The 25,564-nt window shown below is 42.6% G+C and overlaps 1 long non-coding RNA gene across 2 annotated transcripts in view; it reads left to right on the top strand.

Annotated features, from left to right (window-relative positions):
• Positions 1 to 7,055: 7,055 nt before the first annotated feature.
• Positions 7,056 to 25,564, top strand: part of LOC131564877 (uncharacterized) — a 38,290-nt gene continuing 19,781 nt past the window's right edge. For both annotated transcript variants that reach the window (XR_009275416.1, XR_009275417.1), the window contains exons 1-2: positions 7,056 to 7,133; positions 10,598 to 10,713. This is a non-coding gene — a long non-coding RNA (uncharacterized LOC131564877). The remainder of the gene's footprint in view (positions 7,134 to 10,597; positions 10,714 to 25,564) is intronic.

Genomic DNA, 25,564 nt, shown 5'->3' on the forward strand with positions numbered 1-25,564 from the left:
TTAAAATAACAGTACAATGGGAGTCTCAATGCAGCCTTAATTGGAGTTTGTTATGAGTATCAGTTAGTCTTACACCATTCAAAATATTACAAACTTAAATTAACATTTTATTGTTATTATCCCTTTAAATATATTAATACAGGAAGCACTTTTAAGCGTTAATACATAGTGTTCATATATAATGTTTTCATTTGCATTATTCATTGTGAGAGCATATTGAATAATCCAAGGCATTTCCTAAGCATTTTCCTAATATCAGCACTAGAAAACTTGTGGAAATCTTTTTTTATCCGAGGACCTTTGTGTTTTTTCTGAAGAAAAAAAAAAAAAGCAGATTGGAGCAAGACATTTAAGCTAATGAATCAAAATCAGATATGTGCCCATTATTGGCTGATTATTGCTCCATCTGCTCAGCGCTAACGTGAAAATCAATTAGGGAGTCTGCTCCCGCTGGCAGCGGCGCTGGGCACGGAGCGGCCCCGCGGGGCGGGATCGGCGCTGGAGCCCCGCACACGGCGGGCTGGGCCGGGCTGGGCAGGGCCGGGCTGGGCTGGGCCGGGCTGGGCTGGACTGGGCAGAGCTGGGCAGGGCCGGGCTGGGCCGGGCTGGGCCGGGCTGGGCCGGGCTGGGCCGGGCCGGGCTGGACTGGGCAGAGCTGGGCAGGGCCGGGCTGGGCTGGGCAGGGCCGGGCTGGGCTGGGCCGGGCTGGGCCGGGCTGGGCCGGGCCGGGCTGGGCAGGGCAGGGCCGGGCTGGGCAGGGCTGGGCTTGGCTGGACTGGGCCGGGCAGGGCCGGGCTGGGCAGAGCTGGGCTGGGCAGAGCAAGGCTGGGCAAGGCCGGGCTGGGCCGGGCAGGGCAGGGCCGGGCTGGGCTGGGCCGGGCGGAGCAGAGCAAAGCAGAGCAGGGCGCTTTCCTCGCCCTCACACCGCCAGCCTAGAACACATCCAGGGCACTTCCTTTCCTGTAGGAGCGATGAGCGGTAGAACGGTCGGGACGGACGGAGAGCAGAGATCTCTGAACCAGCTCCTGGAACTTGGGGTTTATTGCAAAGGGCCTGGGGGCAGGGCCCTGCTTGGAGCTGCCAAACACAGCTCAGAGCAGGCCCCAGAGAAGTGAAGAGAGTGGGAAAGAGGAGGAGAGAGAGAGAGTAAAGGAGGATAAGAGGGCAATGTTCCCGTTGCAATACAACAAATCTTCTTCTGTGTTGAATATTCTGATTCTCACTAACCAATCTGGTACAATATACAAATCCTATAGCATTTACATACAGCCTATAAGAATCATTACATTACCACACTGTGTTACATTTTAAACCCTAAAACCTCCTCTTTGGGCCCCTCCTGCCAAGCTGCAGGGTCTGCTCTGACCCTTGGGTCTGTCTGCAAGCAGAGGGTGTTGTTCCATCAAAAGGGGATCACCTTCAGCAGCCACACCATTGTTTTCCAGTTGTTCAGTAACTGAGGTATTCAAACTTGCTTTCATGCCAATCTTGCATATAATTTCTATATTCTCAAAATCATAAGGCTTTCCTGTTCCACTGTTCCATCTTCCCCAACACTTCCCTTTGTACATCCCTAATGTTGTCATAGAAAAAAAACTCCAAACCCGTGTCTTTCGTTGCAAACACAATGTACCTACATTTGGTTTAACATCAAAAATGCTTAAAAACACCATACAAGTGCTATCTGGGGAGATTTCTTTCTCTGGTATGAGTCATGTCTTTAATTTAGTCAGTTACTTTCTATTTATGTCAAGTCTATTAATAGCCCAACACCTGCAGTTGTCTTGATCCAGAAGAAAATGGACTTTTGCATACAAAATCAAAACCTTTACATTGTAATTTTCTTCAATAAGTAATGATAATGAACTCTGCTTGCTTTAAATATTGTGTGCATTTTTAAACTAGCACATACAATATTGCCCCAGGGTGTTTTCTTAACCCTACAGAGAAATGCTTTGTATTTTTATAAATACAGTAGCTGTAGCTCTTTCTCAGGCACACAGTCATGTTGGAAATAAACTGCTGAAATATGTAGTGAGGGATTATGAAAATACTTGATTTATAATTTAGATCTCACAAAATTATGAAAATTAATTATGTATTTGTTTTATGGAAAAAATAACATTTAAGAACAATTACATTATCTACAAGAAACAAAGCTTTAAAAAATATTTTTATTTAAAGTCAGTTGTGAAGCTCTACTTTTCACTAATAATCTTCTTGGTTAAGAAAGGAAAATGCATCAATATTAAGTCACAAGTAGGGAATTATCCTTTCAGGACTGCCAGGCTGTACAGGAGCCCCGAAGATCTGAGCCCCTGCCATGCCTGGATGCTGGGGAGTAGGATCCTGATGGCCACTCAGAAAATCCCTGTTTAAGACCCTTACAATCCTGCAGGGATTTTGTCTGTGGAGGCTCAGTAGTAAGAAAGTAAATTCAAAACAGAAAGCAGTGTAAGCTTTATTTCTCCTAAAATCAGTGGAAGGCATTCCTTATTTTCAGTTTTAGAAGACTGGAGGGGGAAAAAAACCCACAACAACAAAAACAACAACGAGCCACCCAACTCCTGAGGCCAACTGTGAATTAGCATCTCATTTTCTAGTGGGCACCACTGGGTACATTTGTTAGTGCTATTTGTGCTTGTGTTACCCTGAAACTTCATAAAATCAGGAGCACGTGTAAAAGCAGATCAGTGCTGCTTCCATCCCAGATTGGTTTGACTTTGTTTTGCTTTGTGTACCACGAGTGTCATGCTCCTGTGCAGAACTGCAAACCTCCAGCTGTGGTAGGAGTAATCTTACCATCTTACCTCTGCTCCTCTGGAAAGAAAGGGATGCACCCATGGAGATGGCTTTCTGTGGAAGGCTCCAGGACATACAGTCCTCAGAACCCTTTCTTGATATTTAAAAATTAATTGAGTCCTTCCACTTCATGGATTAAGCTCATTTCAAATAAATAAAAACAGAATCCAACTTTTGGATTTCAGTATTCCACATTCTCAGTAACAATACGTGGACATGTAGCTTTGTGTGCAATTCAAGGCTCAGGCCTTCCCAGTTTCTTTTCCTTTGCACAGGTTCAAAATGTTTTTCTTCATCCCCTTCAGCTGTCAAGGAGAAGTGCATGGTTCTGTTCAGTGGATTTCTCCTCATTCAGACAAGTCCAGCTGCATCCAGGTATTGATCCCAAGCATTGCAGCACAATGAGCTGCTATGATCACAACTCTTATTTGCTGTAGTTAAAACAAAAAGGTAAATGGGAAAAGAAGGGAGGGTCAGGTACCAATTTTATTGTATTAAGTTTAAATATCCTTGATATTAGCATGTTTCTTTTTTAGTTTCAAATATATCATCAGAAAATGGGCTTAATAGCAAAGAAAAACTGTTTTACAAAGAGTTTTCTGTTATGTTTGAAGCCCCAGTATTTCAATATTGAAAATGGAAAACAGTATTATAAAAAAAAGTCTGTTTACTTACATTTGTCCAATTAATAAACAATACAAAGAGGCAAGAGGTAAAAGACTAAGCTTTTAATATATTTTAAGGTGATGTTTATTCTGTACTGAGTACTACCAGAAAAAGTCACTTAAAAATCATTGTTAGAAGAATGTCTTGATAAACTTTTCAAGTGATTGTAGGAAATACTTTGGGTCTAAGGCCTGTCTGTAAGAAAACAAATGACACTGGGTAATCTCTCACCTGATCACAGTGTTTAGGATTTAAGCTTTGTCCAGTAGATGGCAAAAATGAGCAGAAATGATTTCTTTGAAGTCCTTTTGGTCCATGGAAGAGAGAGGGGGAAGGCAGGGTCACTGTTGTATTTTAGCACCAGGATGGAGTTGTCTGGCTCCTGGCTCAGAGGAGCATTGCAAGTACACCAGGGCTGTGCTGGGCTGCCAAACAGGGCTGCTCTGTAGCAGCCTTGCTTATACTAATTGAGTTTCTCCAGCAAATCAGGCTCCTTGGAAAAAGGCCAAAGGCTTTTCATAATTGTATTGACAAGAAAATGAATATGATAAATGGTGTTCATTCAGCTGAGACAAGATTTATAGTTTTCCTCTGGCAAGGGATGAAGAGAAAATATTTATAATAATAGTAAAATTTGTTTTTAAGTTGTGTTAGGTGATCTCTCAAAAGACTTCATTAAAATATTTCCAAATATTTTAAGCAGCTTCAGGTGTTAAGTGTAGCATCCTCCGAAGTATCCAGTAATGAACAATAAAAAAAAAAACCAAAACAAAAAACAACACACAAACAACCAAACCAAGAAAACCAACCCCCTGGATATGAAAGTCATTTATTCTTCCTGAAATATTGATATGTCAAGCTGTCAATGACGATTGCAGTACCACAGCTTGGGAAAGTTTATTTGTCTTTTGTATTCAGAACATGTGGGCTCTGTAGTTTGTGGGTCAGGTCTGAATGAGCAGGTGTGGCCTTGGCAAACCCTGAGTACCCACAGGTAGACAGGCAAAACCTGGTTTTCCCCAACAGTGGTGATTCTCCTTAGGTATTTTAGTCTACTTCCAGGCTGCCTGGGTAAGACGTTGAGTGTTTAATCTGTTTTTTCCATACTAATACCAGAATGCAGTCTAAGGTCCTTAGCCTGGAGTCAGATGCATCCATGAAAATTCAGTTATAAGTTCAGGGAAATATCCGTATTTTTGTTTTTTCACTTAGTGTTTCTTAGTTAGGTGGGAACCCAGAGCAGTCCATTCCTGTGCTCCTCGCAGCTGATGCTTGGGTTTAAGGATTTCTGTTCTCTCTAAAAGAAAGAGGTTGCAATAAGAAAATGGGTCAGAAGAATGAAATCATTAGGTTTACTCAGAGCTGCAGTCAGCTCAGTCACACCTGATGTCTGTGGGTGAGTGCATGAAGCTGCCTATAGAAAATATCTGAGTGTACACAGACTCTGAGCTCACAGAAAAATGACCTGCCATGGACAGGGGTCATCTCATGCTCATTTCAAACTTGCAGTTGAGCTGGATACTGGGCTGGCTGATCCTGTGCTGCTCCAATTGTGGATTACTGGGACAAGCAGGACAATCTTTTCACCAAACTGACAGTGTTACATATTTGTCCAAATTCCAATCATATTTCTAACCAAATAAAACCATAAACAGTAGTAAGATGGCTTCTTCAACATTATTCTGATTTTGAAGAACTAAATTTTTGATTATGTGTTTTAACTATTCAGGTTTAGGTGCAAGCTTGAAAGAGCCAAACTGCTGCAGAGACTGAAGTTTCCTAATCACAAGAAGAGAATGCATTTCTCATGAGGCAGTAATCTCTTTGTAAGAGCAGTTATTGCCCACTTACAGGGACTTAAACTTCAGTATTGTTTTTTGCAGCTTGAATTCCTTTGAGCTTGAACTGACTGCTCAGGTTAAGTTCATGCCTTAGCCAGATTCCTTGAAGCTTGTGGTTAGAAACGCTTAAAAATAATACTCTGCTTAAAACCAATTTATTCCATCTTATTGGATTTATAAAAGAAGCAATAAATTGCCAAAGCCTTTCTGTTGACCCTGACTTTTATAAAATTTGACTGTAGTTTCCAGTCTTTCCTGGTCAATGAATATGGACTCAATGCTTCAAGTTTCTGAATTAAGAAGTATCCTGGATGTATCAGCAGCCTTTGCTGCTGGCTTACATTTTGCTTGGAGGGTTTGCTGTCAATTTACTCTCCTTGCCATGAAATCTGAAAAGGTGATTGCTTTCTATGCCATGAAGTTGCACAGTGAGGCTGTGCAGCGTGGCAGCCTCTCCCTGCAGTGCCATGGGGGTGCTCACAAGGCCGAGGAATGGGGATGGCTTAGGAGAAGCTGTAACACAGCTCAGTTCTGTAGCTTACCTGGCATCTGCTGCATTTGGAGAATGACCACCCTCTCCTGAGAGTGAGCTGTATTGGAAGTTTACCTCTAAAAATGCAGCTGCCTTTAGTGAGCTTTCAGAGGTATGAGATGATGTGGGTCATCTGCGCCCTTTGAGAATATCTTGGGTAAGTGAGATTTGAATTTAAATCCCAGTTTATTGCTAGACAGCTCTCCATGGTGTGCTTAACTTGTTTGTTGGATTCCAAACGTGAGGAACTCCATAAAGGAGAGAGAAGCAAGGTCTAAAGTACATTTATCATGTCAGCCTCTTCCCCTGTATAGCTCAGCTGCAGAGCCTGGGGCAGGTGGCTGCAGGACGCAGCAGTGTGGAGCTGCCTCAGGCAGCAGCAGTCCATCCATCCATCCATCCATCCATCCATCCATCCATCCATCCATCCATCCATCCCTCCATCAATCCATCCATCCATCCATCCATCCATCCATCCATCCATCCATCCCTCCATCAATCCATCCATCCATCCATCCATCCATCCATCCATCCATCCATCCCTCCATCAATCCATCCATCCATCCATCCATCCATCCATCCATCCATCCATCATCCATCCATCCATCCATCCATCCATCCATCCATCCCTCCATCCATCCATCCATCCATCCCTTCATCCATCCATCCATCCATCCATCCATCCATCCATCCATCCATCCATCCATCCCTCCATCCATCCATCCATCCCTCCATCCATCCATCCATCCATCCATCCATCCATCCATCCATCCATCCATCCATCCCTCCATCCATCCATCCATCCATCCCTCCATCCATCCATCCCTCCATCCATCCATCCATCCATCCATCCATCCATCCATCCATCCATCCATCCCTCCATCCATCCATCCATCCATCCATCCATCCATCCCTCCATCCATCCATCCATCCATCCATCCATCCATCCATCCGTCCGTCCATCTGTCCATGCAGTGCTGCCGTTGATTGGCAGGGCTGTGGCTGGGCTTCATCTCCACCCCAGAGCAGAGCTGGGGCTGCATGGCCTGGAGGTGTGAAACCCTTCCTGTATGTATATATATGTAAATCCATTGAATTGTACTGTGTGATCAGCAAATGTGTGTGTTTCTTTCTTTCTTTCTTTTAGAAGTGAATCCATTGTTGTGTTCAGCTCTGATGAAGATCTGAATATTTTTCTGTTATTTTTAAAATCACAGCATTTAAGTGTTGATGGATCATCTCCAAACAGAATTCTTCCCTTCAGAGAAACCAGGAAAGTGATGTGTCCGTTGGTAGGTATTCATTAATGGTTCCTCTGCAGTGTAATCCTTTGCCTGGCTTGTGATGTACAAGTTCTGTGAGTTGTTACTGCTGAGCAGGGCTGGATTTGGGGAATGCCCAGCAGGACTGGGAGGTGCTGCAGCCAGAGCCACCTTGGCAGTGCAGGGCTCAGGCCTTGGGAGCTCTTGGTCCCTGGCCTGGGGTTCGCCCATCTACCAGGGCTGCTCGTGTCCCCTTCACCCCAGGGCTGCTCGTGTCCCCTTCACCCCAGGGCTGCTCGTGTCCCTTCACCCCAGGGCTGCTCATGTCCCTTCACCCCAGGGCTGCTCGTGTCCCTTCACCCCAGGGCTGCTCATGTCCCTTTACCCCAGGGCTGCTCGTGTCCCTTCACCCCAGGGCTGCTCGTGTCCCCTTTACCCCAGGGCTGCTCGTGTCCCCTTTAACCCAAGGCTCTCTGGCAGCTGCAGATGTGTTCCAGATGTGTTCCAGCAAAGATGCACCTACTCATGAGGTGTTTGGTCCAGGCTGATTGATAGGTGTGGGATGATTTTATGGATTCAAATTATATTCCAGCTCTTCCAAAACATAACAGCTCTACCCTAGAGCACTGTTAAAAGTGTTTATAATAAGTTGCTCCATTTTACTACTGCCACTCATGCCTGCAACTGCAACAGGTCTCTGACACTAGCAGTTGGTATTACACCCCAACTGACATTGCAGATGATTTTGCTTTCTCAATATTTAGAAAGGAACATTACCAAGTTTTTGTAGAGAAACCCCATTTGTAGTTTGTGTAAACTGGAAAAGCCATTAATGACTTGTTTCATTTAAAGAAAGAAAATTGGCCCATCAAAGTTGCTTTTATTGCATTCATTCAGACTGATTTTGGGGTCTGGAAATTGTTTGTTACATGGCTGCCTTTATAAAAAACTTCAAATGTGATGTTCCATTTGATCTGTCAGACATGGAAACAGTATCTGTGCAATGCCTAAAGCATTTATTTGTAACAGAAAAAAATACACACAAGTAACTTTCAGTTTTTGCAAAATAATTTTTGTTTCTTTTGCAAATGTACTGTGTTGTAAGTGACCAAATTTTTTCAGCTGTGTTCTTAAGTAAATTTCTTAAAATTATTAAGCAAAATAAAAACAATCTTTGAAAATGTGTGAAAGATAAAAGGCAAATCTTTAGCTGATCTAAAAAAATATAAAGTGTAGTCGTGATGATGATTCAGCCCTATTTGTCTTATGGTACCTGATCCCACTGCAATCATATTTTCCTTTTTAATTTTTTATTTTAATTTATTTCCATCAGCATTTACCATCCTTTCTGCACTTAGGAAAAACATAACCATATTATTGGGCATCCATTCAGCTCAGTTGTTGGCATCAAGTTTCTAAACCTTGCTGAGTAAACCACACGAGTTGTTTTCAACCTGCTTCATTCCTAATTCATGCCCAAAAAATCCCCAAAAACCTTTGTAAAGAAACCTTCTGTTTTCAATCGCAGCTTTTATAGTGTGTATGCAGTTGATAAAATTTCCAGCCCTAAGGTATTGGTAGCTCTTACACATAAGGACCAGACAGCATTTTCTGACTCATGCTGGGATTTAATTGTGCAGTGGGAAAGGGAATCTGAGCCCAGTGCAGATCTGGGAGCAAAAACTGAGCACTAGAGCCGTGGGGCGTCTGGGAGCTGTGTCCAGAGTCTGATCACCCTCTTTGCTAAATTGTGGGAGAGATCCTTAGGACTGTGTGGCATCTCCTCAGAGGTGTTCCCCACAGAAAAGGGGAGGTGAGCAGAGAATCAGACTGGGCTGGATTGGAGGGACCTGCTAAAGGTCACTGAGTACATCCCCTGCAATGGGCAGGGGTATCTTCTGTCCCCAAGAGCTTTCTCCTGTGTTCTCTTCCATGTATTTCATAACTGCTTTCCTAGGGAAGGATGACATTTCACCCAGCACAGGTTTAAGAGTACTGTGCTTAATCTCCTCCAGAAGAAACATTTAAAATCACCCATCAGCTAAAAGCAGAGGAAAAATGGAGATGTGGGAAAGAGCCTCCCCCAGTGTCTGTGGAGTTTATTTTGCTTTTAAGCACATGCATGTGAACATCAGGGTCCCATCAGTGATCCCTCCAGCACTCAGGTGTGATTTAAGAGGAACTGTGCGGCTTTGCTGTTGGGTGAGTGACTGCCAGGATTTATTCTGGCCAGAGCCCACTCTTGGGAATCCACCCCAGGATTTATTCCCACACGAGCCCTGCCCATGTGGGAGCAGGGATTTCACAGGATGCAGCTGGCACAGCTGGACAGCACAGCCTGGCCATCACCCTGCTGGGCTCTGGGCATGGAGTGAGCCTCACTCAGCCCCATTTCACACTGCTCTGGGAAGGTTTCCCTGCCCACTGTAAATATTTCAAGATACTACAACTGATCATCACTGAATAATGGCTGTCGGGATTTTTAGCTTTTGTCACCAAGTGGTAGTTTCTGAGATTTCTGTTCCAGTGTGCAGAAAGATGTAACTTCTGGAAATGTGCTTCATTAATGAAGTAAAATCTTTTGAACTTACAAATTCTTATGAAAGTACTGATGTAAAGGAATTCTGCATTATTTTCCAATGCCTTCCTGAAAATCTTAATAGTTTTAACAAAAACTGTAATCCATAATAGTCTATGATCTTTTAAAGTGTATTTGTCTTTTCAGCCTGTGTAATCTTGGCAGACATCTGGGGAAAAACAAACAAGTAAACCAAGTGATGATCGTAAAATTCACTTTGGGTTCTTGAACAGTGTTTCCAGACCCTGAATTTTCCAATTCTGAAAAATTGTGTGATTTGCATAAAAGAATAAACTCATACATGCCTTCTAATCCTGGGGTTCAGTTTTCAAGTTTTCTTCTGTACCATTCTTCCAAGTAACTTAAAATCACAAAAATAGTTGAGATTCTCTCACTCAGCATGATTTTATGATTGAAGTATTCGAAAAAAATAAGAGATGCACAGCAAATGTCAGGAGATGACAGACAGAATGTGCTCATTTATCTTACCAAGTCAGCCAGACCTCTTGTGTGTGTCTGCAGCTTATGGTGAGCTCCTCAGAGCTGATCAAAGACACATTTTAACTCAAGTTAGATTTGACTGAAATGTATATTACAATAATTTCCTTTTTAAACTGGGAGAAACACAAGATGATGGCATGAAGCAGAGGGGGAAATAGAAGCGAGCATCTCCTTCTTTCCTCACACTGTCCTTTGCAGGAAGGTGCTTCCTTTCAGTCTCTTTGTCAATTAATCCACTGACTGAGAGGATTGCCATAAACTCTGCTCAGGCTCCTCTCATCCCTGTGAAGTTCTATTTTCCTCCACCTGGAGCCCTGGTAAACCCTTGTCTGAGCACCTGGCTTCCAGCTGTGGGGCTCTCCCCTCTCCTCCTTGCTATGCCCTTGACACTGAGTTTCTGTCTCTGGCTCTGTAGGGAAAGACTTGGTCCCTCTGCACAGACAGGAGCTCAGCCTGGCTGCTCCTTTTTCTGAGAAGAACAGAACATAAAGCAATAAAAAAATATGGCTTCATGGTATTGTGCTTCCATTGGTAAGTGAAATTTAAATTTGTTTTAGAACAGGATTTTTCCTCCTCTTTCATATGCAATGATACACAGAAAATGCATGTAAAGGTATTGTTTTCAGGAATTTCATTTGCACCAAATGAAACACAAAAATTTCTGGTTAAGTCCTAGGTCAACTGGGAGTTTTCTTGCTATGTAAACCTACAGGTATATAAAAATGGGATCTGAGATACACCTCTGTCCAGTCAACACTTTGACAAGGAATTAGTGACAATGAAGTGAGGTGCATCAGGTGATTCTTCTCACCCACGGTGGTGATTGCTGACATCATGTGTGTTCTTCCTGAGCGTGGACTACACCAATCAAGGCAGTTTTGGGTAACACAGAGATACTTCACACATATGGCATTCTTCAGGTGATGCAAATCAGCTAAAATTTATATGTGGCTTTGTTCTGTGTGGGTCCTGTACTGTTGTGTGCAGGAAATAAGTGTGGAAATGACTGAAACAAACATTGGTCATCCAGTGTGTTGCTTTCTTTCTTTCTGTCTTCAGTTTAACCCGTTTGTGATGTCTATTTGTGTCTGAATGATCCCTCCATTTCATTTCTCTAAGAGCTGTAAGGTGTGTGCTTGGACTGAAGAGAGAAGGGGGGAAAAAAGGGTAGAACTCTTTGGGGAGGGTGAACGTACACAAAAGCTTGTGAGTCTGGATGGTGAAATCTTTAGTATTAGACTGGAGTAGAGACTCTTTTGTCCCTAGACTGGCATATAGTGATTTCATGTGTTTGAGTGCAAAGCAGAAGACATCCCCAAATGCCTGTTTTTAAGATATGCACGTATGTTCAGTTGTCAGGGAGTAAAATTCAAAAGATGAATTTTTCTGTAGCTTTGAAGAGGAGCACCTCGGCGAGTGCTGAGTTGTGCGCACAGATCCAGCTGTGCGCTTGGGGGAGTGCTGGTGTGTCCTCTCCTGCTGCTCATTTATCACTGATCCTGTGCTGCAGACAGCTCTGAGATGCCTTTGCTAATGTGATCTGCTCAGAAGATGGGAAGCCTGGTGTAGGATGCACTTAGTCAGGCAATTATCCTTGTTGGGGCTCCACAGCTTCTTGGCAAGGGCTGTTGTGTCTTGTCCATTACGGCTGGAGCCGGTCTGAGGGAGCAATAGCGATTTAAAATAGACAGCAGAGAGACTTGAGAGGAGTTGGAATAGTGTAGTTCACCATTCTTTATCCCCAATATATTTCACTTTTAATTCTGTATGTACAGGTCTCCTTACTGTGTGTTTTTGAACTCCCAGTGGCACAGGAATGTTTCGATGCATCTTGCGGCCATCCATTTTTTGTTTTGTGGTTTCTTTACATTTTAGTAAACCTCTTCCCTTTCATTAGAAGAGGCTGACATAAAAATAATATTTTCAATATGCTGTTTTTATTTATCTACATTCTGTCATGATATACTTTGATGTAAGTTTTTAATTTTGCTTCAGCTTTCAGCTGCTGTAGCAGTTACTGCTAAGGGTCAGCAAGGAGGTTAGCCACAGTAGCACAAAACAATTTCCTGTGCTCACAGCTCAGGTAGCATTTGGATGTGGATTAAATTTTACCACATTTTCCAGTGGCCAGACACAATTATTTCTAATGAGCTTTAAATTGCTTCCAGAACATGTATTTCAAAACTTAGTGTGGTAATCCATTCAGTGTCAACTTCATAAGATAACAGGTCTTCTTCAAAATTTTGGTTAAATGGATTCTTGCAGTCTAACAGGTATTTCTCAGCAACAGCTGATCTTGGCAGTGGCGTGCTCAGTGCTCTGAGCAGCGCTGCTCTGCCCTCCTCATTCCTGGAGTGGTGGTTCCACAATATATTGTGCTGCATTTCTAACTCGTGTTTCAGAATCGCTTTCTTTCAGCAAATTTATCTTGGTGCTGGACACACTCATTGTGCTGATTTGAGAGCTTTTTTGCACATTTTGTTGTTATGGAAGCCTTAAAACACTTTTGGAAGCTCTCTCTCATCTTTATGATTCACATTTTCCTTTTCTGCTGGGCACTTCTTTGCACTGCCCAGCATTCTGAATGCTTGAAGTGTAGCTCAAGCCATCTTTATGGGCAGTGGTGAATAATAAAAATAGGAAAGGGGGAAAGGCAAAACTGGCTTTTTCTCTATAAATATGATAAGTTCTCATAACCTTTGTTTAATCTCACCAAAGTCTTCATCTAATTCAACATGTTAAAATATGATTCAGGTGCATTATTACCATCCAAAGTGTTTATTGGTTTGAAATTGGTTAGAAGAAGCCCTGCTGCAATGAACTCAGCCATAAGGAAATCATTCTGTGGTACAGCTTATCCTACGTGAAAAACACATTGACTCTCTTGTGAAAATTTAAAAGTTTAATAAAGGACAATAGGAGACAAGGACCATAAAGCAAAGGTTATTGTCGGGTGCATCTTGGCACTCAGCCAGACCACCCTGTTACCTTTGGGGATACCCCTTAAATACCTTTTCCCTTACACCAGCCTGTTGCATATTCATAGACCCTTATGCCTATCCATAAATAGTTTACATATTCCAGGAACTATTTTACATGGTCCCTTCTTGGGTCTGCCTTTTTAGAGCGTGCATGTTTCTTGGCTGTGGTTTTGGCTCCTTTATCACTTCCAGTTTGGGCCTTGGTCCACACTTTCTTCAGATGATGAGTGCTGATAGTTGGCAGATCTGTAACAGGTGTCCTCATCCTGTGTTCATTGGATGATATCCCATCCAAGCAGGCATTTTAACACAAGCATAATTCTATCAGCTATTTCACTACTATGTCCAAGCTTAATTAACAACAGGAAAATGATACCTTTATAGCAAAGTTACTTTAACATCACACATATAAAATCCATTTTAATATTTGCAAATGCCAATATTATAATGTATCTATAACATCCTGTAAAAGCAATGAAGGAGAAGAGCTGAGAGAAGCAATGAGAGAGAAGATGCTGACAACCTGCATCCAGGGGAGGGAGGGAAGGGGTGGCCATGGTCCTGGGCATGTTCCCCAGAGCCCCAGCAGCCCAGACTGCCCTTGGCTGCCTTGGAACTTCTGCACAGACACCTTTTTCTTCCAGCATCTGTGGTTGTACTGTGGAGTCTTTCAGTAAGTAGCTCATTAAATTGGCACCAAATTCAAACCTGCATTTCCACTCCAGCAGTTTCACCAATATCTTTTAAAACCGTTTCTTATTCCTATCAGAATTTTGTATCACCCCTGAGTCACAGAGAGTTCATAATTTGTGTGAGTGACATTGCCATGAAATGCAGGGCAAAACTTTGGGTTAAATGAAATTACTGAGAATTTTGAAAGCCAATGTATTTTAAGGTAGTGAGATGCAATTTCTCCCACAGCAAGAAGAAATTGGTACAAGTTGGATTTTTTCATTTGATTTTTAACTCAGCAGTAGCACAGGGACTTCAGTGATTAGTCTCTACAGAGTTGTTTTGACAGGAGCTATGAATTTCAAACACAATTTTTGAATTAAACATGTCAAAGGTCACTTTTATGTTGATTTAATTTCTTTAAATGGTTTCTTTTAACAATAGGAGTTTATAAAATTGTATTTTGGTCTTCCACTACAGGGATTATAAATGTAAGTATATCCTCAGTAGCTGAGGAGTTGTTCTTGACCTGATTCCAAGTACCTCTGTAAATTAGTTTATGTTCAGTAGTATCCATCGTGTATAAAAATATTCCCCTGAAGCTCCTGCTAAATGCTACAAGTAGTTCATTCTCTTTTTTTACCTACTCAGGCCCGGCACTGTAGTTCATATTTTGTTCAATAAATGCTGAAACACTGCTCTGCACTGGTGCCCTGATGGGGCAGGTGCGGGCAGCGGCACCGCCGGTCCCTCAGCACGGCTGCCCTCGGAACCAGCTGCTCCCACCCTTGGGCCCGTTGGAGATGGATCCATGAGCACAGGACGCTTCTCCAGCAGCCAGAGACTCAGGCTCCTCAGTGCCCCTGGGGAGGGACAGCCCCGTGTTCCCCTGCTCCCTTCCTGCACCAAATCCCTCCTGCTCATCAAGGGGTTTTAATTACAGGGAGGGGCTTTTCTGAAGCAATGAAAGTGATGGAACATCAGCAGTTGAGGATACCTCCTAGAATTCATGGTCCCAATCTAAGGGGTTCCTATGTTGTATTCATACTGTTGTTATCATATTTCTAGAGTCCCAGCTCTCGGGCTGCCACAGCTCTCAGCTGTCCTATCTTCTATCATGTCAGGGTCACCACTTGTTATCATATTTCTAGAGTCCCATACCTTCAGGGGGGTTTTACTCACGCACAGCTCTTCACAGCAGCATTGCTGCTGCTCCTCCATCAGGGCTCCTCCAAGGCTCTCCCTGACCAGCCAGCCCACCCCCCCTTTTATCCCAGTTATCTTCATTAGCCACAGCTGCCACCCAATTAAGGACATCACAGCTGCAGCCCATTTAGAACAACTAGGATTGGGGCAAGGCCACTTATACAATACCTGTATTTTAATAGGACTCCTACTATATTCCTAGGGTTTTTCCAGCTTCTTTCCTCATCACCCATTTTTTTTATCTCAGCTTGCAGTTAATTTCCATATTAAGTACATAATTGTCTTCTTGTCAACTCCTGAGCTCTTTCATTGCTTTTTACACCAAGTAGTTGAAGGACCTGTGGCTGCAGGATGTAATGCTTCAACAGCTACAAACTCAAGGCTCTTCCTTTCTGAGATCCAGAACTTTGCTTGTTTCTGAAGCCAGGTATAAGTTTGTGTTAGTAAAGTTCACATTTTCAACAGAGAATTTAATAGTGGAGAAGAGCAGCTCAGGTTAATTTCAGCACTCTTGCTTTTCTGTCTTGTTTGTGCCCTGATAATTTTACTCTTCAACAATGGTTTCCAAAACCAGTGTCTCTCTTCCCACTTGATCTCACAGACAGTTTTGTATTTAGTTTTATTGTTTTCCCCCACGGAATTTGCAGTTCATTGGTCTTCTCAATAACTAGCCCAAGACTTGTCAAAAACATTAATTCTAATTAAGATTATCTGTCTGGGATGTATTAAATAGTATACTGTAGGAAGCTAAATGGAGTTTAAGTTTTTGTAAGTGAAATCTCTTATTTATGTAAAGTATTAAAATAAATTAATATCCAGGTACACTATAAGACTTTTTCTGCTATGTTTTACTTTTCAAAGACCTTTTAGATTCTGCTCCTGTTTAGTAACAGGGATTTAACACCCTTTGGAGCTAGTTTCTGTGCAGCAACAGTGTCTGAAATGGTCTCTCTTCCCCAGTTACCCTGTGTTCCTGACTGTAGCATTTGGGATAAGAGAGGTGCTGCAGTGCCATTTACAAATGTGAAAACCATTCTGGATTCTCATTCGTAAATTAGCTTTTGTTTAATTAGGAAGGCTTGATTTTATTTTGTGATCATCTTTCCTAGCTAAATATTTGCTTTCCTCTTCCCTTCTGTAATTCTAATTTACCATTCCAGCTTCTTACAGACCTCAGTTACTTTTTAAAGGCATATTACCTGACAGTATTCCCAGTCTTTTTATTTTTTGCATCTGCTTTTCTTTTACACCCTAATGCATAAATGTCCTTGTACTTGCTAGAAGTGGTGACCAACACTAGTGTTTTAAACAGTAGCTTATGCCTTTCTACCCTACATCAGGTGACACCAAATGGGTGGTACTCCAGTGCATTAGGTGTTTGGAAACAATGATTTCCCTTTCATTTTTTTAATTGCATGATGTAAATTTGTCATTGCTGGTAACCAGTACCATTAAGAGAAAGAACTGAAATGAGGCAGGGAGATGATTTGCAGGTGGGAATTTGCTTGGATGGGAAGGAGAGCTGTGCAGAGGCTGACCCACTTTAAGGTTAGGCCTCAATATGTATTAAATGATGCTCCATCTGTGCAATCTCAGGCAAGGTTTTAGGGCATTTTTTAATTGCCTACTATAAAGTCACAACTGCATTGTCATAACTCCCTCTACCAGCGGGCAATGTTTGGGTTGTGAACCAGCACAGGTACTGCCCACTTAGCTCAGTGCTCCTTGATCCAAGCTGTCATCACAGCCAGGACAGCACGGAGAGCACAGGAGCTGAGCGTCTCAGTGTGGGCTGTAGTGCTGTTCTTAGTGAGAATCCTTTCAAAAACCTACAGCTTTGTGGTATTTTCCTCTGGTTAAAATTGCCAAGAATGATGAGTAGTAACAAAGGCAAGTCTGGTATTTGGGTTCTGTGCAGACCAGGTTTGACCAGGTCACATCCAAGGGCTCAGTTGAGTCAGGCTGCTCTGTGATGGGCAGGAGCTTTGGCTTTGCTGTGCTCTTGCACTGCTTTAGCTCACTTTCATTAATTGCCTCAGCTTTGAGAAAGACTGTCATGAAGACATACTCCCTCTGGGGTGCTGTGAAGATGAGCATTAAATTGTTACAAGGTACTAAGAAAACATGGTAATGAGACCTTGTGAGTACAGGAATCTGTACGGAGGATTGCACTGGGATCTGCTGCACGGTGGATCCAAAAGTCATTACTGCTTGTTAATAGCAACAAAAATATTTACCAGTTGCTGTTATTTTTATATTATGGACGTGGAGTTGAATTAAAAAGCCATTCCCATTGGTGACTGGTAAAACAGAGGCTTTTGAAAAGGACATGTTAGCTTTCTGAGGAATACATTTAGGGTGTGTATACGTCAGCAAGGGGCCCGAGAGACCATTCTGGTAGTGAATCAAAACCAGATTTTGCTGAGTCTGAGGCATGAGAAACTATAAAACCATGTGATGCAACTCTGCTCAGATTGAGGAATTCATGCTGATAGACCCAGTCATGGTCTGGCTGTACATCAGTGGCAGGGATTCAGAGCTTTTAATTTTAATTTTGCATACTAATTGCTTGGTGGCTTTTAAACTCTAGTCATGCTTACTTAACTGATCTTTTACATCTTTTGCATCTTTACATCTTTTACATGTTTCTTCCAAATAGTAATGAAAATAGTGGCAAAAAATAAGTTTAGATAGTGCCATCAAAACATTTTAGATTTGCAGCTGCTTAAACAAGTCAAGTCCCTTCCTTCCTTCCTTCCTTCCTTCCTTCCTTCCTTCCTTCCTTCCTTCCTTCCTTCCTTCCTTCCTTCCTTCCTTCCTTCCTTCCTTCCTTCCTTCCTTCCTTCCTTCCTTCCTTCCTTCCTTCCTTCCTTCCTTCCTTCCTTCCTTCCTTCCTTCCTTCCTTCCTTCCTTCCTTCCTTCCTTCCTTCCTTCCTTCCTTCCTTCCTTCCTTCCTTCCTTCCTTCCTTCCTTCCTTCCTTCCTTCCTTCCTTCCTTCCTTCCTTCCTTCCTTCCTTCCTTCCTTCCTTCCTTCCTTCCTTCCTTCCTTCCTTCCCTCCCTCCCTCCCTCCCTCCCTCCCTCCCTCCCATGTTATCAGATCCTCTCTCATGGGATCAGGTTCATCTGCTGAAATTCAAGGGCATTTCCATCTGTTTCTCTCCACTCAAATCTGCCTTATGTTGAAATTATGTCAGCTTTGGTGTCTTCAAGTTGAACAGGGACGATCACTTTGACAATGTACTTCAGGCCTGTGTCAAAATGCTGTTTTCAGTATCCCACAGTGACCTGCTACTAAGCAATTACTCATCTTGGGAGTTTTTATGTGAAATATGAAATAATACCACCACAGGCTTTGTATTGGTATAATGAGAGGGATCTAGAACAGCTCAAATGCAGTTTTCAGTTCACTTACCTGAATTTATTTATATAATGACATCTGAAATACAGGTATGACTGAAGTGCCATGTGAAACAAGAGCTTTTTGAGAACTCTCACTAGGCTTGTAAAAGAGAGAAATGCAATTTTTTTCTCTTTCTATACTTGCAAACCCATTTTGTTTCCTGCATGCACTGTAAAGCATCCTCATATATCCAGCTACTCTGCAATTAGTTTCAATCTGTGAATTGTCACTGCACTGTGTATTCCCCATAAACTGGGAAACTTTAAAATTAAAGTACACCATGTTCCCACTTCTCCACAGGAAAACAGCAGATCTTGCATAATATCTGCCTGAATTCAAACTGTGACTTTTTCTTTATGACACTTTCATTCAGAGCTGTCCTTGTCTTGTAGGAGGGGACAAATCCAGGGTAGTTTATTTTTGCTACATAAAGAAAGTCCATGGAAGTGGTAAGTTGCTCTCAGTTAAGTCAGTGTATGGTCTGTATAGTCAAACATGCCCAACGGGAACATTCCCATATATCCAATGCTTAATTCCCTAAACAAGAATCCTTAAGAGGAAGATGATGGTTGGATTGGACTGGTGGGCTCAAGCAGGGACCTGTGCCAGCACACAGCCTGTTGAAGGAGCTCACTGAGGCACCAAAACAAGTGTCTCTCTGAGGTGGTTTGGGTTGTGATAGATCTTGGTGAGGTTTCCTGCAGAAGGCAAGACACACCTGGAGTCCTGAACAGAGCCATCCCACTCTTCCTGCACTGGAGCTGTGGCAGATAGCAAAGCACTCGAGTGGGTTTGGAATATCCTGAGCTTATTATTTTAAACTAATAGCAAGTTATATCCAATGGTAAATTTGAAAAGTTGAAATCTACTGAAGATAAGAGAGTATTTTGTCTTTCAAAATATTCTGATTTATTGGGTAGTTTAGAATTTATAATGTCATCAAATCTGTAAGATCATTCTTCTGTCATCTATTAATACTGTTAATATTAGTCAATGGTAGTATCGGTATTTTCTATGAATGTGTACTCCTTTTTTCAGTAATATCCAAAACAAAGCCACTCTTATAACTCATTTTTTGAAGTGTCTCACCCAGGATCATATGAGTTTCATTACCTGTTTAGAAGTAACATCTTAGTCTGTATTCTGACTTCAGTATCTGAAGGACTCGCTGCAGTAGGGAGGAATTGCTTTTACTTGGCTACAGAAAGAATTTAAGTATTTAGATAGCTCAGGTTTTCAAGGCAACACATTCATGTGTATCTTCAAAAAAATAATAATATTTTAAACAATGGAAGATGTTGAATTTTGATGTTTGGAATTTGGAAGATGCTTGGATTTTGAATAGCCAAAGAATGTGACTCTTTGGTTACTGGATAAATTCTTTTAAACCTGTAGATTTTTACAGGAAGTGTTTTTATACAAGCCTGAATTTTTAAACTTATTAATGTGCCTCTCCTGGAATCGTACTTAAAACTCATGCATTTGTTATACAGAAGAAAAATATTAATGTGTGTACAGGTATCTGTGGGGTTTTGTTTTATTTGATCAGCATTGCTGTTGTGTAAATAATGCTTGTTCTGCACAGCTGTGATGTGATTTGAGGAATGTAAAGGTATCTGCCCATGGAAAAAAGAAACCAGTTACTCAGTACTTCCTGAAAACACTTCAGGGGAGAATCAGAGCCACAGAAGCACACCTGGTATGATAAAGCACAGCATCCGACTGCAGTTCACTGAATTCGCTTGCACTGTTTAATTAATGCTTTTGAACCAGATGCCTGTCCAATGTTTGGGGTTTGGGCTGGGGAGTGCTAGTCTAAAGTAATTTGGAATATGGAGAAGGAGACAGCATTTGGAGGAAGAAAAAATAAATCATGCAGTAACATTCTGGTCACCTTGGAATACTCTGCAGTTTCTGAGAGGGAAGCTGTTCAAAACCTTCGGCCAGATTTCTTGGTTAGGGCAGTTCTTGGGGGAAGGACCAGGAGCGCCCGCCGTGAGCGTGTGGAGGGAGCTGCGGCTGCCGGAGCTGCGGCTGCTGCCCGGGCCCGCGGGAGGCTCTGGCTCTGCCAAATACACCAGGCAGCGCTTCGGGAGGGGATCCTGCGCTAAATAGTGCTAAATACACCAGGCAGCGCTTCGGGAGGGGATCCTGTGCTAAATAGTGCTAAATACAGCCGGACAGCGCTTCGGGAGGGGATCCTGTGCTAAATAGTGCTAAATACACCAGGCAGCGCTTCGGGAGGGGATCCTGTGCTAATGAACCCTGACAGCGCTTCGGGAGGGGATCCTGTGCTAAACACAGCCGGACAGCGCTTCGGGAGGGGATCCTGGGATCCTCTGCTAAATAAACCAGGGCAGCTTCGGGTGGGAGCGCTGCGAGGGGAGCGGGCAGGGAAGGGCTGAGCAGCCCGAGGAGTGTTCGGGTCATTCTGCTCCAGAACAAAACCCGATGTTCCCGATATCCCGAGGGCTTTGTCACAGCGGTGATGGCCCTGCAGGTGGGGATTCTGCCTGAACCCGACCGCTGGGCCCTGCTGTCCTCCACACCTCTTCCATGGGACACACTGGTTATGTTCATTTCCATAATTCACTGGCATACCATGTTTACTTTTAACATCTTTTTGAAAAGCAAATGGAACTAACTAAAAGGGGGAGAAGAAAATGTAAAAGCTAAATAAGCTTCACTTTCAGGTGTTCTGTTTATTTTTCCCTCTCAAAAAGTGTTGATCTCTCGCTCAAGGCGGGTAGGAGGAGTAAGAAAATTGTGTCTTTCCAGTTTTAGCTTCAAACTTTTGTGGTTTTAGGCATGTGGGAGTTTAATTATCAAAAATCATTGAGTTTTTTTTTTTTTTTAGGAACACTTTAGAAAACGTATATACTCTAGAATGCCTAATATTCTGCTGAGAAAAGTAACAGCAAAAATGTTAACAGCTCACTTTTTTATCGTAAGCCCTAGATCTGCTTATCCAATGCTCTCCTTCAGTTCCTCTCAATGTCCTTACAGCACAAAAAAAGTACAAACATACAAGGCCAAAACACTGTGGAGTCTCCATCCTTGGAGATATTCCCAAATACTGGAAAAAGTCCTGAGGAACCTGTCTGGTGCTGACCCTGGTTTTAAGAGGGGGTTGGATGGACAGTGGTCTCATTTGGTTCCTGCCTCCATCTTTAGGATCCTGCTGCTCTTTTTCACTTGTTTTCATGTTAGCTCCCCAAGACATGTTTTGCTTGTGTCCACTGCCTGTGCTTACTGCCCATGATTAGTCAGCTGAAAAAGGCTTCATTTTTTTAAACTTCCATGTTGCAGTGACAAACTGATTATTTTTCCTTAATATCATGTATCAAGAATTAATATTCAAGTCAGCCATTAAATTCTTAATTTGTGTTAAAGAAATGTTATTTTCCATACTGCTGTAATGACATGTCCAGAAGAACTATTGGACAGTTTATGGCTCTTAATGTTGATTTGATTTTAATCATCTCAATAGTCTCACCTGTCACTGTATTTCCTATTTTTCTAAATGTTTTATCCCTTTTAAAATGTTGGTATTTGGGACATTATTAATTATCAGACAATGAAATTTAAATTTACTTCCTCTGTGCTATTTGGCCACATACAACCTTGTGAGTAGATTCAAGCATTGCCTTTTTCACTGAATTGTATCAGTGCCACAAGAACATCTCAGAATAGTAGGGCTCAAGGCTATAAGCCATGTGAGGGGGAATTGTGTTTTAAACTGATTAGAACATACAAGTCATTTTCAGAAATGTTTATAAAAATTAAATAGCTGTCTTTTTTATTTTAAAAATCATACACAAGGAGATCACTTCTCTTTCACAGAAAAAAAGTATGTGACATTTTTCTCCATTCCCTTTATGTATGTGAAACCTTTGAGACTATCATTGCAGTCAGCTGTAGGACAAACATTCCCCAAATTCTTTTTCCTGAGGAGTGCTCATTCTGGTGCTGAGTAAATACCTTTCTTGATTCCCCACTTTATAAGGAATATGTGTCCCTTCTGAGGCACCTCACTGCAAATCAGCTGTAATGGAAGCCCTCATCCCAGCTTTTATTGGGAGGATAAACACTGCAGCAGTTCCCTTCCAAAGTGTTTACCTGGCTTTCTCACAGCTGACTCAGTGGATCAGAGCCTTTTAAGGCATTCTGCCTGGCATTTTGTCACTAATCTCTGAAAAGCTTTTCTAATTCTCATATGATTAATAGTATAGGTTGCTATTCATTGAGGAAAAAGTAAAACATTTTTTTCTGTCTTGCTGCCTAATTTAGATGTTAAATTGCTAAATCCATTTACTTTCCAGTTTTAGTCTCAAAGGCAAATAATGCCAGTATTGAACTACAAGCAGTTGATGGACAAAGAAAATACCACTTAACTCCCTCTCCTTGCCAAACCAAAATCTTTTAATTTGCAGAGATTCAGCAATGTCATTAAACTACTGAAAAACAATTTCCTTCCAGCAGGTTGTTGTCGTATTGCTGAGACCAAAAGGCATCATCAAGTCCTCTGAGGTCTTGATGTCTCTTCTAAAAAACAATATAAGCCATTCTAAGATACATGCTCAGCCTGCAATTGAATGAGCTGATGGCTGATTGGAATTACACACATGAGGCAAAACCACACAGATAACAGAGAAGTGCAGGTAAGGCCCCAAATCTGAAATGAACACCTGCTAGCAAGGCAGAAATTGGTGCCACAGTTGCCATCCATGTCCCCTGCCCGTCCCTGTCCCCAGCTGGCCATCAGGGAGGTGCAGAGGGCTCCGTTTGCCTGACAAAGCTGCAGAAGTGCTACTGCTGCTCCCTGCTGACACACCCAGAGCTGGAGGTGGTGCCTGTGTACCCACGACCTGCTCGCTTCGTGATCCAATGATTTGTACCCAGGACATGGAGCTGAGTGGACCAGAAATGAGAAGCGTGGTTTGACTGCATTTTTACTGATTATACCGAGATTTTTCTCTGTTTCCTTTGTAATTATATCTTTATTCTGTCTTCTCACCCATTTATCTGTCCATAGCCTAGAGCTGGTAGCTCCTCGTTGCTCCTGTTTGTTCTATTTATTTGGTTGGCTTGTCTCACTAAGATTTAGTGAGAACATTGTTCTGCAAAGCACAGGGTTCCACATGCCCAAAAGAGTCATTCAAGGGAGTTTGCTTGACACTCCCTGTCTGCAATCAAAAGGAAAAATGAGCATAGGGAAGCATATTTGATATATAGTTATGGGCAAATTTAAGTAGCTCTTAACACTCCTATCAGATTCTCATGAGCAAATGATAGCGTAGACCTGTCTGCTGTCCTGCTAAAATCACTTACTGTCAAGTGTAAAATACCTACTTGCACAGTATCAGCATGTTTAGAACTACTGCTGTTTTGTAAAGTGATGATAGTGATTCACTTTGTATTATTCAATTTAAAAAGAAATAGAGTTAAGCACTGGTTAGGAAATACAGCAGAGCCCTCCTATGAAATATGTATTTTCAAATCTCTCACTTGTTGTTATTGATGGTGATTCAATTCCACCATGAATTGCATTTCTAGTTTATATGCAGGACTGTTTTGGTTAGGAATGCAACAGTACCGGGTTCTGTGGCCTTGGCTTTGTGAACACTCAGCTTTGGACTCAGCTGTGTTCCAGCAATGTCCTGCCCTCTTGTACCACTGAGTTCAGCCCTCAGAAGCTCATGGGTCCTGTGGAGACAGAGCTGAGAGGCTCCAGCTCATTTCTGTCAGCTGTTAGGTGACTCCCAGCTCCTGCTGCTGAGCCAGCTGGTTGCTTTGGGAGATCAGGCCTTAGGAGACTACTTCTTCTCTGGCTAAATGTCCCTTTAGTGTTTCCTCCAAAACACCCTTGGCAAGATGCTGTTTGGATTTAGATGGTGAAGGGTTAATAGTGTCAGCACAGAGCTCAAAGCGTTAAATAGACACAGATCAAAATACTCCAGTGTCTAGAGGGATGTGTTTAAATGAACACTGCAAGGTTGGCAGGCCTCCAAATTAGCATAGCTTAAAGAATTCAAGGTACATTTAATTGGATCCTTCTAATCCCTTTTCCCTTAGAATGAGCATTTTAACAGTTTAATTCCTTTTGCAACCCCCACATCCCCTACTCCAGTGACCCATCTAAAATAAATACTGTGAACTATAAAAGGCCTAGAGAAGTTCTTGCTGAAGCTAGTGGCAACAGGATGGAGCCCTCAACACTCCACTCATGGGGATGGGATGTTTGGAACTGCAGAGGGTATCAGGGCTGAGCTTGGCACCCAGCAGGTTCAGCTGCTGCCTGCACGAGGAGCTTCAGGGGCTGTGTTGGGATGGAGTTGGCAGCTGTGGAACAGGAGCTACAGGGTGGGGGCTGGAGGCAGCACAGGGGGCTGTGTCTGGGTGCCCAGGGAGTCCCTTGGGTGCCAGGTCAGGGAGGTGGCAGTGGGCAGGGGAAGGTGCCCCACTGTTTGCCAGAGCAAGGCAAGGGAAGAGTGCATGAGAACCACAGGCCAGGACACTGCTTTTAATGTATTTGGTACACTTTGGGCCACTTCAATTACTCATGAGTAAGTGAACTGACTGACTGGCTGTTTGTGATGACCTTTTTACTGACTTCAATGACCCTTGGTCAGTGTTTGGCACCTGACATGGACTGTAAGCTCCTTGGGGCACAGAAACACTGGGAAACCCTTCTTGAGGAAAGCCTGGAAAACAGCTCTATTGGGTTTAACCCTTTCCTCTCAGTAGGCAGATCAAACCAGAATTTTAGTTTCCAGGAATCTGCAGTCTTCTCAATGTGAAACTGCATACCAGTAAAATGTCAGCGCTCATCCTGCCAGAGGATGAGCAGCCAGTGTTCATACGGTGCTGAACGAGGCTTGCTGCAGCCACAGGATCCTTCATGTAGATATCCCACGACATGGTATAACATGAATAACCAGCTCCCCAACAGCAAAGGGGCCTTAGTAAAGCAATCTTCAAAGCTGCTCAGCCCCTCTGCCAAAATCAGACTGGGTGATTTATCATCTAGCCTAATGTCAAATAGATTAAACTTGGAGCTCTCGAAGTACTGTGAAATGTCATTATTAGTTATTTTTTTATGGAAACAATTACAAAACTGTT

This window comes from Ammospiza caudacuta, chromosome 16 (assembly GCF_027887145.1).
Source record: "Ammospiza caudacuta isolate bAmmCau1 chromosome 16, bAmmCau1.pri, whole genome shotgun sequence".
Classification (NCBI taxonomy): Eukaryota; Metazoa; Chordata; class Aves; order Passeriformes; family Passerellidae; genus Ammospiza; species Ammospiza caudacuta.